A 17274-nucleotide genomic window follows, 5' to 3' on the forward strand; every position below is an offset into this window, starting at 1 on the left:
GAAGCTATGGGGCACTACTGTAATGACAATCACACCGCAAAAGTCTGGTCCAAAGTCGTCCCACAAAAGAAGATACTAGAAAAAAAGCTTTTTCAGGAATACAGACTGTTGACAAGGTCATTAAGATGCTTGCCTAGCAACACACTGGCATCGGGCTGCATTTCATTGGCTGCTCTCCTGAAAAGAAAAGAGAACATTGGCCCCAGAGATGATCTGGCTCAAAGAGTCGAGGAGATATATTTGCAGTAACATTACATCAATCAACGCAATGTGCCCATATATTGAATCATATTCTCACTGTGGACATGAGCCCAAAGAAACTTTCCTTACAGAGCATCGTAAAAATAACACCACAGGGATGGGCGCCCATACCACAGTCCACTTGAACACTATCCATTGCTGACACTATCAGCAAAAGAAACAAAAATAGAACATAATAGAGGCAACTCAGTTCCTTTGTATGCCTCTGAAACCAGATCGGCCTCTTACACAACCACCCCACTGGCGTATTGTAACATGTATCAGTGTATCTTATTAGCTAATAATGCATGGGATAGAGTGTATCACAATAGAGGCTAGTATCTTGAAACAGTGCCATTTTATGGTTGGGGCAGGGGAGCATGACCCCCCCAAAAAATCACATTGTCACCACAATGAACCATCCCTCCTTTCAATCATACAGTATACAGTATTTTCATGTGAGGTCCCATTCTCCTACATTACCCTCCCTTCTGTCTTTCTTGCTGTTTGGTATGTCTCTCATTCTGTCTTTCCTCCTCTCCCTGAGGAACAGTTGTTTGCTTTGGCAGGGTACTCTCATGAGATTGAATGCTTTACTCACTCTCAAGACCCTTCAGGAGGACAGAGGCCACCCTATAAACGAAACACAGTAACTCACAGTGAAGAAAAAGGGAGGGTGACTGTGTGTGACTCTTGATGCCATGACCAGGAAGACATTGAGGTGTGGATGACAGATAAATAAGAAACAACTTGAACATGTGCACTTCTGTTATGTCCATTATTACATGATACAATACATTAGAACAGTATATATAGGCCATTGGGTAACACTTTATTTGACAGTGCCTGTATGGCAAGAATAGACAGTGTTATAAGCATACAAGATCTACCATTAGGTGTCATGTCTATTTATGACTATTCATGTCAGATGACATACTGCGGTTTTGACAAAAGTAGCGGCTTGTGTTATGACAGAGGTCACATGACAACCTGTACAGCAACCTCTCAATGACAGCGGTGTTAAAAAGTCGGGACGGCCTTGAATTTTCAGGCCCGTTTAAAACTCCAATGAATAGAGTAGAATCTTATGTCAGATCTTATGTGATGCTTATAACACTGGCATATCCATGTCATAGAGGCACATACAGTGTTGCTGATCAGTGTAATTGGAAGTTGTAATTAACAGTTTTCAAACCAAGCAAAAGCATTTAGCATCCACTAACTGGCATGTGTGGTTGGCATGCACTGATTATGAGGCTCCTGTGGCAGGTTTTATGAGGCCAGCACTGCAGGTGGAACACATCGATATGCATAATATGTACAGGTATTATAATGGAAACAGCATGACAGTTGTGTTCTTGAATCATGATATACAATGACAGCCTTTGGAATAACTCATAAAACAATGTTATGGAAAATATATCTACGGTTAAGGCCTGACAGCATCTGAAAGTATCTCACAAGAACCAGGGCCCAGCTGCCGTTTTAATGTGGCGACACAGGTTGTTTTCGCCGTCAAGGTATTCACAACAGGCTCGAACTGTCACAATATTAAAACAGTGGTAGCATAAACATTTGCCGTTGGTATGAGAAGTGTGTTTTCTCACAGGTGCGGGCAGTCAACTGTGAGGTAACAGAGGGATGGAATGTTCCAACTGAGACCCTTCCTGATGTTGAGAGGTTTATGTAGGGTGGGTCCCATATGGGATCTTTGCGTCCATGCTGGCACCAGCTTTATGACCAAAGTCTCTGGGAAGTCACAGGCAAAAGTCAAATCTGCGGCTGATGCAAACACATTTCAAACACCCCCCCCCTCCCTGCTGTCAATGTAATTTTATCCATTATAATCCAAACGGCAAAACTGATCCTAGATCAGCACTTCTACTCTGAGACGCTTTAGGAATATGGCCTCTGGCTCTCAGGATCCAACCCCAACTCCTCCACAGGACAATTACTTGACTTACAGTCCACTGTGTGAAGAATCAATCCTTTGAAAACAAATGGTTCGCTTTCTAGCGATGCGGCCTCTAGCTACAACCAGACATCCTTGGCCCCCAAATGCTCACGGATGCCTGCCGTCCTCAGGGATCATTTATCCACCGGACCCCGGGACCCCGGAGCATCGATCAGCAGAGGCTCCACTTATCTATCCAATCTGGTGGTCCTATCCACAGGGACAACCGTGGTCATTACTCACCACTCAGATCTGTTTATAATCCCAATCGCAGTAATTAGCGGTGAACATCCGTCCTCCCCCTCGCTACGGTGATGTGGAAGCACAGCTTTGGAATGTGCAAGTTTGCGGTTGTGCCGTTTGGCATTGCTAACGCTACCTTGGGAGCCATTATTAGGAAGGAATTTGGTGGAAAGGAATAATTATCTGGACTCTGCAGCCCATGAGGAGGATGTAATTAGCTGTGATTGTTTTACTCGTGTCTATCCCTGTAGAAATCAGCAGCATCAAAAAACAGCGTTTGAAACTTGGATAAAAGAGAGAGAGAGAGAGGGATGGGGGGAGAGGGGGAAGGAACAGGCCTGGAAGAGGTGGTCAGTTTGTTTTCATCGAAAATTAGTTGAACTTTAAGGGCAGTTGAGATCTTCAGCATGTAAAGAAGATCAGAATACATTCTCCCCTGTTTATGATAACTGCTTGTTTTTCCACCTGGAGAATGGAGGAGAATGAAGAGCTTGGCTTGTGTGTGTGTGTGTGTGTGTGTGGAGGTTTTCATTTACCCAGGCCCATTTCTCAAAGCAGACTGAATTGTACAAAGATGTTTTGTCGTCTTAATTCTCCCATAACCTGACAATGTGGGATGACATTAAACAATTTTCACAGCATCCATCCATCCAGCTGTTCAGTTTGCCGGGGTTGGAATGTGCTTCCATGCAAAACATGGGAGAAGACATTCATTAAAAGATTAAGACCCCCACTTTGTACTAATGCGAGAATGAGGGCAGCCAAAAGAGAAGAATGAAATGATCAAATGATCTTCAAGCACCATTTTGCGCATGAGAGTAGATGCTGGCGGTGTGAATGGCGTTAACCAAAACAAGGTGTAAAGATCCCCCTTTGCGAGGGGGCTGCGCTGCTGGCAAAGATAAGAGAGAGGAGGAATCCTGCCGTGCCTAAGCCTCTTTAGTGCTCTTTTTCATGTCATGTTCTGAGGTGCCGAATGAGCTGAGTTCAAAGGAGCATGGCCACGTTAGGCTTTCTTACAATCAAGGTTATCATTTTCACTCCAGACACTGGGGAACTGACGAACTTCTGACGAAGTGATTCAGTTGGGAAAGATTCATGGGAATGCATCTAATCTTCCAGGAACTTCCAGTAAAGCTCCCATTTTCAATTTGGGATGTCTGCGCTTTCTTCAAATAGTTGATTCTTGGGTGTCCTGAAACTGGTCTTTAAGTCTTTCAATTTGGGTTCCAAAGCAAACAAAAGCATTACATTTCTATGCTTGTTTATTGAAAGCTTCAATAATAGGCAATTTGGCACAGATAGTAGGAATCCTCAGCAGAGCTCAAGGGAAACCATAAAAAAGGCAGTATGTGTGGTCTTGCTACCGTGATGAACTCCAAAGGAGCCAGAAGGAGCAGGCGGAATAGGGCCAGCGTATTTCCCGTAGCATAACACGCCGACAGTGGGCAGACATGGCAAACAGGCCTCTCCTTCTTCTTCTCACACTCAGTGCCAAAACGGGGGAATTCTTCCATTGGCAAGTATCAATTACCCACTCCAAACAAACCTCCCAGGCTTTTAAATATCAACACCGAGCGCACACACACGCCTCCCCATCGGGCATCCGATAGGGAGACCACACACATGGAGTCACCTTTCGGCATCGGGCCTTTTCCCTTCGCTGCCTTATGCTCTTCACTCACATGCTCCTTTCCACTTTCTCTTTGGTTCGTCTGAACTAAACTACTGTAGCATTTGATATACTATACATGCGTACACACAGTTTCATCAATTGCAAGGACATCCTACAAAGGCTAGGGGTGGTACAGCAGTACATGGATGCAGTACGAAAGGGGAAACTCTGAACGCACTGGTCTGTGAACGTCCTTTCAGGGCAGAGTGGAATAAAGAGCAAGATCAGGAAGTTGTAAGTATTAAACAGAGCAGCAGTGAAAGGGATGACGAGAGATGTTCACTTCACAACATTTTGCGTCTTGCGACTATGTTAGCAGTTGTTATTAGTTGGCATAAACTGCTATGACTGGCTACACCAGTCAGGACACATTTGTAGTGCGGTACGTACTGTAGAAGTTGGTGTCAAAATAAAGCTTCACCGGAAAAAACACATCCATTACTCTCACACACGAATGTCACATGGGCAAATTGCAAGTCATCAGAGGTGACAGGCGTAAAAATCCCGGCACCTTCACTGAGCCCCATCTGGTATGGATCTGGGAGTATCTTCAAATGGCCGGCCTTCAGCCATAATGGATACCATACTCGCTCTGCACAGATGTTTGATCCCTGCAAAACTCTGACATCGAGATCTGCATGGATACATGGATTTAATATAAAACAGGAAATCGACCAGTTGGCAAATACCCTTTGGGTAATTGAAAGTAAACACTAATGTGTGAGCTAGGGGAAGGGGGTTGCAGCTTTTGCTAGGACTGTGAGAGGTTTGGGTGAGGAGAGGTTTCTTACCCATAGGACACTTGGAAACGCTGGGAGAGAGAGTCTGTTGTGTATGTGTGCAGCACTGAGCATAACAAAATATAAACCACACCTGGGTTCGGGACAGGTGTAGAATTTGGTTTGATAAATCATAACAGTGGCCTAATGGTGGATGAGTGCATCAGTGAGTGAGTGAGTAGCTAAACTTTAACACATTTTTGAAGTAGCACAAGTATGTGTTGTTGGACTGTAGTAGCATTTACTAACTTGAACCACCACACCACAGATGAATGATCCTAGCAGGGAGAAGAGACATTCACCACACTGGTAGGCTATTAAACTCCCTCTTTGAGTGGTGGGGATGAGTGGTGGGGATGACGATAGCAGGGTAGCACAAAGCTATTGTATGTGTCAGCAACTCTGAAGGCTCTTTCCGTGTGAGACTCCCACACCAGGGCTTTCAATGGGAACACTTCAAGGAGTCAAAAGTCCACCATTCACTGGAAAATTGAAAACATGAGGGTGTTTTTCGTGCAGGAAGGGGAGAAGGGGCTTTGATTTGTCAGAGTGTTGACAGTGCAAGGACACCTTATCCAGAAACTCCCTCCCACCAGCTCCTTGAGGGGCTCCCAAAACGACAAAGGGTTCAAAACAACTCCAGGTCATTTGGTTTAACAGTAGTAGAACGAGCCGCAGATGCTGTGTGATGTAACTTCTCGTCCAGGTTATAATATGGCCGTAAGTCTTAATCTGGTAACTGGCTTGGATCTACCTTACTGCTGTAGAACTCCAATTATAATCTGATTAAGATCAGATCCTAATGTCAGAACAATGGGTGTTGAATATGGCTTGTATGACTTGTAAGATTGTGCATATATTACTCCAATCCAAAACAAACCTCACTTGTGTGAGTGGTTCGTCAGGACATGATTTGAAACAGTATCACAGAATGGAGGAGAGAAAGAAAAACACCAACGTGCAACTGAGTGGCTCTATAGTTTTGGAATAAGGATGAAGGGTTTTCATATAGGGTCACAAGGTATAGTATAGGGTCACAAGGTATAGTATAGGGTCACAAGGCCATGGCAGAAAAGTGTTTTTCCTCCACTGTTGCCAAAATAGACATTGAGTCAGACTGCCAATAATTGTGGGAAGTAACATTTGGGTGTTATCCATCTGTACCATTGATCGTGACCCCATACATCCACAGCAATAGAATCAGAATCAATAGAATCAGAATCATTCTGCATCCCCTCCTGTATCTATCAATGTAGTTGAGCAGGCAGACATAATTAGGGCCAGGATATTTTCCTGGTCAGAACAAAAATCAATAAAAAAAAAAATCATGGTTTTAGCCATAATTGCAGCCTGAATTAAAACATTTTTGTGACTTGATTATAGTGACTGTGGCACCCAATTTACTTCATTTTGCTCTGAGGACAAAACTATTGTGGTGTTTGGGTTATTTTTCTAGATGATGCCAGCTCTGCGGTCCCCTTTGCTGGCTTGTGGAAAACAAAGGCCAGTTCATTATCAAGGGCATGGAAGTGTCAGGACCTCCCTCATATCACTTTCACTGGGAACCGCCTCGTGAAAGACCCACTACACTGCGAGCGAAACTTTAATTTCCTTGCAAATCCCACACAACAATATTGGTTTTAAACCAGCATAGCACATATTGTCATCTTCACAGAGAGATGGGAGCTAAAAATGAAGTTTACGTAAGTTCAGGCGGGACACTTTAAGTCAAACGGCGCAGCTGTCCGTCATGTGATGGACAGCTGATTCACACGTAAGCAAACATCGTCACATGTCTCAGGGACGAGGCTTAAAAGAGCCGAGTATGCAACACTCCACCATGGGTAACCAGGGTAACGCCACTGGCTATGAGAGTTAGTTATGGCTCGTCCCACCCACTGCCCCAGCCTCCACCCACTGCCCCAGCCTCCTCCCACTGCCCCAGCCTCCACCCACTGCCCCAGCCTCCTCCCACTGCCCCAGCCTCCACCCACTGCCCCAGCCTCCTCCCACTGCCCCAGCCTCCACCCACTTGGCCGCCCTGTATTTACCTGCCTACGGGGGGGGGGGGGGGGGTTGATAGTATGGGCTCCCTGCATATTTTGTATTTTATGATGTTTAATTTCAGACAGGGAGCTACTGTATACAGAACAGAGCCATTCAATTACAGCAAACCTAAATGTACTAGTATTTTCAATAAACATGATTAAACCGACGTAAGTGTCTTGACTAAAGTAGGCAATGTTTCAGGACAAGGTTATCAAAGAAACACATTCGCATAAGCTACATTATGAATTATGCTTGATTTTGTGTAGTGTAAGTTGTGTTTGTACAAATGATGTGTCCAGTCATTCCTATTGGTGAAGGTATGATGGTTATGTTGGCCATAGAGTTTACCACTCCAGTGCTGATGATGTAGCCTTTTGGCTAGATGATAGTAAGTCTGGCTCAACAAACACTCACAGACCATGTGAGGAACTGAAAAGGAACTAGAAGAAAACAAGTAATTTAACAGCTAAAGAAGAAGAGGACTGGGAGAGAGATTTAGAGGGAAAGAGTCATGACCAGTTACTGATGATATTGTTTGTGCAAACTAATTAGGCATTTAAGTCGTATTCTGTGATGAATGGGTATATCATGAATTGAAATGACCATTGCACAACAGAACAAATCACAGATTGTGCCCTAAATAGCTTGCAATCTTGATATATTCTAATTTAATAATGTTTTTGAAATACTGTATATGATTAAGGTGTTCTGTAACGTGATTTAACGTTCCCCAACAGCATCAACATGTCCCGCTAAAACTGTGTGCAGAAGGTCATTGGGAGTTGACTAAACTGAAAGAGGAGTTGGCCAATATCTGCAAGCAACAAAACACATAACACCAAGATCCTACCCAAGCAGGAGCCAATAACAATACATATGATTTGATATCATATTAATGTAATCAGTGATATCTCTCTAATGGTGCCAATATTACCTGCGCGTGTAATGGCGTTGAAACTAGAACAGATTGAAGTGGAAAAGGAACACCATATCATATTCATATATGTGTGTTGGTAGCACAATGTTCAAAGCTGAGAGGCCAGCTAGAGTTGGGGGGAGGGGAAAATATTCTATATATATATATTAGAATATTCTATATATATACATTAGAATATTCTATATATATCTTCTATATAACTTCTCTATGTCTCCATTTGTGTGGCTAACAGTGTTTATGCATGGAAGATAGCTATTGCATAATTTTACATTCTTACAAGTGACTTTTTTCCCCGGTGTGGGAGGTAATACAGAGAGCAGGAGTAAATGAGCGAGACTGAATGATGTGGTCATTCAGTATGGTGACCTAAATAACTTTCCCTGAGTAAATTGGGGGTAAACGGCTAATGGGAAATGGGAAAAATAGACCTGAAATTACACAAACAGAATAAGTATTCTCACTCTAATTGCTAAAGAATAAGAATGAGATTATTTGACCCCATAAACAGAAGAGGAAACCATTGTGGTATGTTTGCAGAGAAGGACAAATGCAATAACATCACGAACACCAACATACACACATACAGTAGACATCCTATCCCACCACCAGTCACCATATACGATGTACTGTATGGTGGCATACCGCAAAGCCCACCATCCATGCTGACTAGCTACAGCCGCACAGGGCGGGGCAGAAACATGTCCTGTTCAATAAATTCCCACTGTAAATCTAAGGCTTAGAGGCTGTGTGTTCGGTAGTAGACTTAACCAAGCCAAAGCCTGTTATAGCTGCTGCATAATCGTGCTCAGTGAAAGCATTAGTGCCATAATTGATAATAATGCACAGACTCAAGCCATTTGCAGGATGAGGTCACTTCCCCTTTATCGGTGATTGCATTCACAGTTGCTCTTCTCTCGCAGCAAACCAAGGAATTTACAGTGGATTATGCCGTGGCCAATATCGAGAGGGACAGCTGCTGTAGCCAATCAGAGCTGTCCATCATGACTCAAGTACCTGTTTTGTCCAATAGCATGTTGAAGGTGGGGTCAGATTTTATTTGGAGGGGTCTGGTTCGATGATGCTGGATCAAGCTAAGCTCAGGGCCCAGGGAAGGAGTCAACAACAGGTTTCAACACAACCTCTGGTGGGTAAAAGTTTGATAGCGTACTCTCACAATGTGTATGACAAAGGTTACCTTACTACCTGACAAACAAATGTAACTCACATAGCCAGTGGCGAAACACTGTTAACCATGGTGGAGTGCTGTATAACTCAGCTCTTTTAAGCCTAGTCCCATAAATAAACATGTGATGTGTTTATTGAGGACCTCCTTGGTGAAAGATTGTTTCTCCTAATATTGTGGTTTCATATGATGTGTTGAACTGTGTTGTATTTATTGTTTTGTTATTGTGTAATTATTTGGACTGGGTGCACCTGCAAAAGAAGCCTTGTCTCAGTGTGTTTCCCCGGTATAAATAAAGGTTAAATAAAAATGAAACATTTTGTGAGATCCGCTGTCCATCACCTCTGAAATGCTAGGTGGCAGAGAAATAGCCCCACTGTGTAGAGCTTGTGGACGTTTATATGGGCCATTCGTAATGCCACCCATCCCTGAAGTGATGCATCTGTCATCACAACGCCCCCCATCCCACGGGTGAGTCCCGGAGCCGGGGGGACAGGTCTCTCCACCACTCCAGTACTGCCAGACACTATGTGGAGATGAGCTCTCATCGTTGCCTGTCACGAGGAGAATCCAGATGGAGTGATGATACCCAGAGCTGGTCAAGTCTCGAATGTGGAGGAGGCCAAGCTGAACTGCCACAATTGAAGAAGCCATTAAACCCAAGAGCCTCAGACGTGTGGTACGAAACCCACACAGCTGGGCAATACAATGCTGTGTCCAATGCCGTGTGTCTGTCTGGGGTGCAGGAAGCTCTGAACAAGATCAAGTCCAGGGTCAGACCAAAAAAGGCCACTGTTTGGCTGGGAATGAGCGAGCTTTTGGCACGATTAATCTGGAAACCTAGGTCGAGCAGATGTGACAGCAGAATTGCTGTGTGATCTGCTGCCTGCGCCTCAGAGTCCACGCATATGTGCCAGTGTTAATTTTGTAACATTTTTTTTTACCACTATTTAGCCTAGTCTTAGTCATTTTGATTAAAATAGCCTCAAATTATAGTCATACTATTGTTATTTGACTAATGATTTAGTCTAGTTATGTCAAAATGACGAAAACTATGGGTCGACTAAATGTCATTTCATTTTAATCACATTGTAGCCACATCACATTTGCATTGCCTCATTAAGCCACTGTAAATCAAACATACATAGTCATGTCCTACCAACATATTCTACTGCATAACATCCTGTCACATGATTCTCTTCCCAACCGTCACACTGGCAGAACAACCAAGCTACCTAGCAGGTGCGCACAAGATGAAAACCCTGGAACTGCTTACCAATTTGACGAGTTCTTCTCAAGCTGAAACTAGAGTTCTGGCGGGGACAACCTAACGTCATAGGAGAATCATAGGATTCTCAGTAGAACAGTTAGGATAAGTTGCTAGCCAGCCACTGGAACACACTACAGTAAACTTCAGACAGTCAGTGAAGAGTGGAAAGAATAAACAAGCGCGCTATGCGTGAGCTTTTATAGGCTGGGGACTAGGCGGGGCTGCGTACCAGCAAGCATCCTCAGCCTGTGCGTCGCCTGAAAGAACCCTGTCTAATCCACGACTTTCTTCCTTGAGTAACTTCTCCCTGCATTATGTCGAAAAGGAGTCGCATGCCCTAGTATTAAACATATTAACAGTCTTGATTATGACAGCTATTACAGGAACCTATAACTTTATAATGTTCAATACACATCAGCATTGGCCTGACAGTGGTATTGTCATGACTCTCGATTAAGAGCAGCGCTGGGATGTCGCCAAACTGTTATCAGCCAACTGCAGCTGGGTTTGTTTGGTGAATCACTGACAGGGTGTGTTTGACATTACTCTCCCAGCCCTAATGCCCTAATGTCTTCATCCAACGACATCCAACTGCCAATTTATGAATCCTATTTTCGTGCGATGACGGAGCCAGTTTGGAGGATCAAAGCCTACGTAGTGGCAAGGCAAGGCAGCGCATGACAACATTCCCTCCCTTAGTCTGAACAGAAACACCATGTCATCCAGCATTTCTGATAATATGGAGGATGTTTGTTTACAATAGAGTGCACACTGTATGTGAGGCCTTGCATTACAGGCTAAAGCTGGGAGTGCTCTAAAGATTGTCAACTAAAATGGAAGCTGGACTAACTGCTTTAAGGCATAGTGGTCTGGTCCAGACATAACCCCTAACCTTCAAGCAGAATTGACAGGTATAAGCTTTATTGAATTACTCCAACTAACCCTGTGATAAGTAAGTGGAATATTTGCCATATTGTTTACATCTATTAAATCCTTTCAGATCCACACAAGTGCCCGTGGAGTCGTGGAAAGGGGATGTTCCTTGTTTTCTTGTGTATGCATGCGAATGTTGTCTCGAATCAACATCTTAGATATCCCCATCTCCTTTTCACAATAACTATGGGGAAATTACCCATCTGGTGATGATTCCATGGCAACGAGCCTTTGCGTAAAAGTTAATAAAACTTGTGGTTGGTTTCTCAAATGCCATTATCCTATTTGCGCTGCTTTCTAATTAAGCTCAACAGACAACATTAACTGAATATGGAGCCGCTAGTAAATATAAAATTATGCCATATTATCTCTGTGCGATGAACCCATATTTTTGATGAAAAGTAGTTAGTATACACCCCACCCCAGAGACTGGAACATTTTTGTCTGATAAACAAGTCAAGAGATTAGGACAAAACTTATTTTTTTATGGGATCAATTCTATTTCAATTCCCAAAAAGTGCGAATTCCAAATGGTCGAGGAGGATCTTATTTTCGAATTTAATAGAATTGAGTTGGTCTAGTCTCTGTGGTCAACTAGTAATAAGCAAGAGCACTCTATTGGAACTTTGTTATAAAAAATAAAGAAAACGACTAAAATCCACTTCATCGATAGTCATTTGTGTACTCTCTAAATTCCATTGAACATTCTGACAGCATGAGGCGTCCATGACCCTCTTTGTCAACGAGCACTTTGGCAGGCCCGAGTGCTATCCTATCGGATTCCTCAGGGAGTCAATGGAATAGTGACAAATTCACTGTGACAGAGAGCTTAGACTGGGCCATTTCCACCATATCGCTTTCTTCTGGTTCGCTAAGTTCAGCCCGAAGTTGAATTTAAGGTAAGGCTCCATTTCTCGATGGTAGAGTATTGAGTGTCGAAGTTCTCAACATCTTGTGTGTTTTATAATCCCCCGACTAATATACTATCATGGGGTAACCAGATGTGAATAATGTATATTGTCTGTAGAGGCAAGGCAGAGGGAGCAATCGAGTTCAAATTTGAGTTTGCTTTACTGGCATGAAAGTTAAAGGTACATAAATATTGCCAAAGCAGTTAATAGTGAGACGGTTACTATTAACAGTCATCAATCATCTCCATATTGAGGCTTGGAAATCAGAGAGTGACATTATTCTTCAAATTGATCACATAATCGTGACAAATGTGCCTTTTAAAGGGGGTTGCGCAATTGGCAGAGAGAAGGTCACAATGGCGCAGTTTGGTTGTAGATTTCTTCCAAAATCGAGGACAAATGCCTCGGTGGGTGATTGAATCCAGGCCCTGCGCTTGGACGCTTCTGGGGAGGATTTTCCGAGAGCGCAAGGGACTTGGCGCCGGGGATCCTGTGCATTTTCCACCCCGAGCCCCGCTTGGCAGAAGCCTAAATAATAAAGCCCTTTTACTGAGCTGCCTGGAGTTCCCTGTGTACAAACACAACCTCTGTCTCCCGTCCCGCTGTTTTAACAGAGCCTGTCGCCATGGGGGCTTACCTCACACTCCATGGAGCCCCCCCCCGCAGTCGTCCGTAATACCCCCCACCCCCCACTCCACATACCCACAGAGGGGTCAGACCAAGTAGCCCTCTGGGTGAAATTACTATTCATATAGGGGATGAGGCCAAATTGGACAGGGTTAGGTATGGTCAGCAACAAAAGCCCATGGATGATCCAATGGCTAATTCCAGTTCTAAACAACTTTTTTTTCCCCAGCATTCAGAATTTTTTAGAGAAGGCCAGGGTTTGAATGATCAAAACAGTTTTGGGATGGTTGGGTATATAGTCTAACATCCAGGAGGTTAAGTAGAAATTATTGATAGTGTGAGGATTAGGTAAGGTGGAGGCTTTCCTGGTCACAAATACTGTATCTGTACATAAATCCATATTTCATACAGGTTTTTATTGGGGCCCCATTTTTTAAAAATTGCATCATGGGGCGCGGTGGGCGGGCATCAAAAACGATCACGGAAAAGTAGCAGGCGAGGATGAAATGTCCATTCATGCTGCTTGTGCATTGGTGTGTGTTTATTTAACTACAGCGCAGGTTAATCTGGGTCCTCAAAGGGTCCTTCAGTCTGGGGCTGTGCTATGCTGCCAAGGCTCACAAATGCTCACAGCTCTGATCACCCGGCCAGCTTTGAAACCTGACGCGACCCGAGGAACCAACTGTGAAGGTACATACAGTACGCTCTTGAGAAAAGGGGGGTAAATCAAAGAGCTTTTTCTGCAATTTCTGTCATAAATACCTCACTCACCATACAAGTATGTACAGTAAAATAGCTCAAAGGCTGAAGAGTTCCACAAGCCTATTGCAACCAATGTGTTTTGGACAATAGAAATTCAATATAATCCAGATGATCCGATAGCGATGGTGTGTTGTTTCTGTCGCCTTTCAATATGGTTATGTGGAGGTCATGTGGGATAACAGACAGTACACGTGTTATATAACAGACCATGTTTCCATAATGCCTTTAGACTGCACAAATCGTTTAATGGAGGGACCAATCTCTCCATGGGCGAGAGTCACACTCTAAAAGCCAAAACAGTAGCTGCAGAACATTAAAAGTGATTTTTCCCCTTTTACGGGCTTAGTCTGAGTCTCCCTTTTTTCCCCTTCCTAAAAAATGAAAACAACACGTGAGCCTTGCCGAGTGCTGGAAGAAATTAGCCTCGAATTGCAGCAGCTAATCAACAAGGCCACAACAAACAGGAGTGTAATACTTAAGCCGGCCTACTTGCGTGTTGTGAATTACGCTCCGATGTTGAGGAGGGGTTGCTCGTATTGCTCCCAATGCATGGTGGGAGACAGGCAGACACTGTGTGGCTTAGCGACTTAGCGCTGTCATATTGGAAACAAACCACATGAAACAACCTCAAATATAGAGGGGGTATAAAAGTTATACTACACTGACTGAAGATGTAAAGGGGAGGGATTTTCTCCTCAAAATGACCCTGGTTCTGTTGCATCCAACAAAGGAGACAACATTTTTTTATTTTAAGCATATAGCTTAAGCATGTAGCCTATGCCAAAATGGTTCAACTACAGTATGACAGTTAAATCATTTTGGCACACAATCTTTGTTTAATAACTATCACCCGTCCAACCTTTTCCTGAAGGAAGAGGTTGTTTTTGTTTGTTTGTTTGATATTTGTCAGTGGGTTGTGATGACAACACATGCACGCACACACACACACACACACACACGCACACACACACACACACACACACACACACACACACACACACACACACACACACACACACAGACCGGTTGTTAAGGAGCTGAGCTGGAGTTGAGAGAGTGAGAGAGACGGGTGAATGCGAGGACCAGGCACGCACTGGTAGCAACCAGGCATCTTTGGAACAGGGACAGAATTTACTATCAGTAATCTTTCCATAATTCAACTTTCTCTCCCCAGAGTGAGTCATATTGTATAGATGTACAGCATGTGTACACTTTAAGTTCAGTTTACAATATATGGGTATACAGTACGATCAAGGCGATGTGTTATTTTGGAATCCCTGTCTCCCTGGAATTCCCCCTCTTCCTTGAACTCCATATCTCTCTCTATCTCTCCTATGTTCTCTCTCTCTGTCATGTTTGTGTTGAGGCCAGTGCTAGCACACTCACCCAGAGCAAACAGCTCCTCCTTTACTACTGTGCGTCGTGCACAGCCAGCGCCATCAATCTTTGCCTCTGTTTGAACAGGCAACACAAACAGGGGCTCCGTGCTACGCTAAGTTCAGCCCAGTTCCTCCATGGTCCTCACCCCCACCACAGAGCTATTCTCCCTGGGTATCCTCTCACCGGTTCCTCCATGGTCCTCACCCCCACCACAGAGCTATTCTCCCTGGGTATCCTCTCACCGGTTCCTCCATGGTCCTCACCCCCACCACAGAGCTACTCTCCCTGGGTATCCTCTCACCGGTTCCTCCATGGTCCTCACCCCCACCACAGAGCTATTCTCCCTGGGTATCCTCACACTGGTTCCTCCCTCGGTTCCTCAACCGCAGCAAAGGCTGGATGACAGGTTAAGCTGTTGTTGCTAACAGGCTTTGGTGAGGCCATATGTTTGGTAAGGATTTTGATTTTGATCAACCTTGTGTGTGTACGTGTCCATTGTGCTTCTTCAACAAACACAGTTCAAAAACATAATGTCATTGTGTAATGTAGTGTATTTTTTATGTAGTCATAAGAACCATCAGCTCCTCTGAAAGCTGTCCGAATCAGGCAAACATACAAAAAATGTGCAAGACGGAAATGTGGAGAAGAAGGAGGTTAAAGCCTTTCTCATACAAAAGGGGGTTCCAATGAAAATAGCTCTATTTAGAATTGTGTTTTTTCTCCAGCCAAAAGGAAGGCATTTTATCCACAGGCATTTGTTTGAGTGGCAGACAGGAAGCAGGTATGGGTATAACAGCAGCCAATTCAGGGAAGTAGGGTATTGAGAAAACAAAGAGTGCACAAGACCAGTGGTCAGCTCACCAAAGTGGTCCTCATTTTGCTGTGCAAACTGAACCAGCTCTTACATATACAGTAAGCATCGCCATGAGGTCCAGCAGTCAGCTCCACTGTGGGGCCCAGCTCTCACTTACACAGTCAGCTCCACTGTGGGGCCCAGCTCTCACTCACACAGTCAGCTCCACTGTGGGGCCCATCTCTCATTTACACAGTCAGCTCCACTGTGGGGCCCAGCTCTCACTCATATAGTCAGCTCCACTGTGGGGCCCAGCTCTCACTCACACAGTCAACTCCACTGTGGGCCCCATCTCTCATTTACAAAGTCAGCTCCACTGTGTGGCCCATCTCTCATTTACACAGTCAGCTCCACTGTGGGGCCCATCTCTCATTTACACAGTCAGCTCCACTGTGGGGCCCATCTCTCATTTAGACAGTCAACTCCGCAAGGAGTTCAAGCGAGCTCCACCACAAGTGAGCTCCACTTTGGACACTCTTTAAAAGTCATCAAGTGTAGTACAGTTAACATGTTGGTAGTCTTTTTAATAAAGACAGGATAAAACACCTTTCCAATTTCAAATAAAATAAAAAGAGAAAAAAATAAATTCATCTCAAATAGTATAATTGGATTATTAATTGGAAATTAGACTTGAATAAAGGAATACTGATGAAACAGATGAGCCCTAGGCAGTGAAAAGGTTCAGCCTTTGTTCATTGGGTGTGGACACCGAACAGTGTCCCTTAGTACGGTGTGCCAAGTACAAATACCATTGAATCCAATTTTGTAAGCGTCACCGATAAAAATCAGGGAAATTAATGCTAGGCAAAGAGATCCATCATCTGCATTACAGACAAGGTTGGGATCAGAGAGCAGCAACATTGTCAAAAGGGAAAATTAATAAGTAGTTCCATTATTATTGGTTAACAAGTCTTAACAACAAAGAACAACTATTTCATAGAGGTCATTAAGAAAATGATTAATGTCCCTTTTTCTTGTCTCACATTCCCAGTTTTTCCAAACTGTCCTTGTGTGACTTATGTTGGGAATGATGTGATTTCATCATCAGTCTATGCTTGGAAAAACAAACTACAAAGAACTGTATCACCGCTACAATATCGCCACCCAGTGGCTATATGAGGTACACACAGTCTCAGATTCATTAAACCGAGCACGATGGAAAATTCTGGCATGTTAATTTCATCAACAGGTGGCTTCTCTCTCAGAAAGTGATATCACTGTTCATTACAGTGGCATTGCACCAGACTATATATAGTACAATATTCAAAGGGTCCTGAACAAAGGATTCAGTATGAGAACATTTTCCAACAGACATTGTTACAACTGAAAGGGAACGTAACTAATGATGTGTATGTATGTCTATGAACATAACCTATTCAATTAAATACCTTGTACTGTAGTTGGTATTCGAAGATGATCACATAATCATCCCTATTTTGGTTCTCTAAGTAAACACTTTGGACAAACTTGCTAAGTGC

This window comes from Argentina silus, assembly GCF_951799395.1.
Source record: "Argentina silus genome assembly, chromosome: 17".
Lineage (NCBI taxonomy): Eukaryota > Metazoa > Chordata > Actinopteri > Argentiniformes > Argentinidae > Argentina > Argentina silus.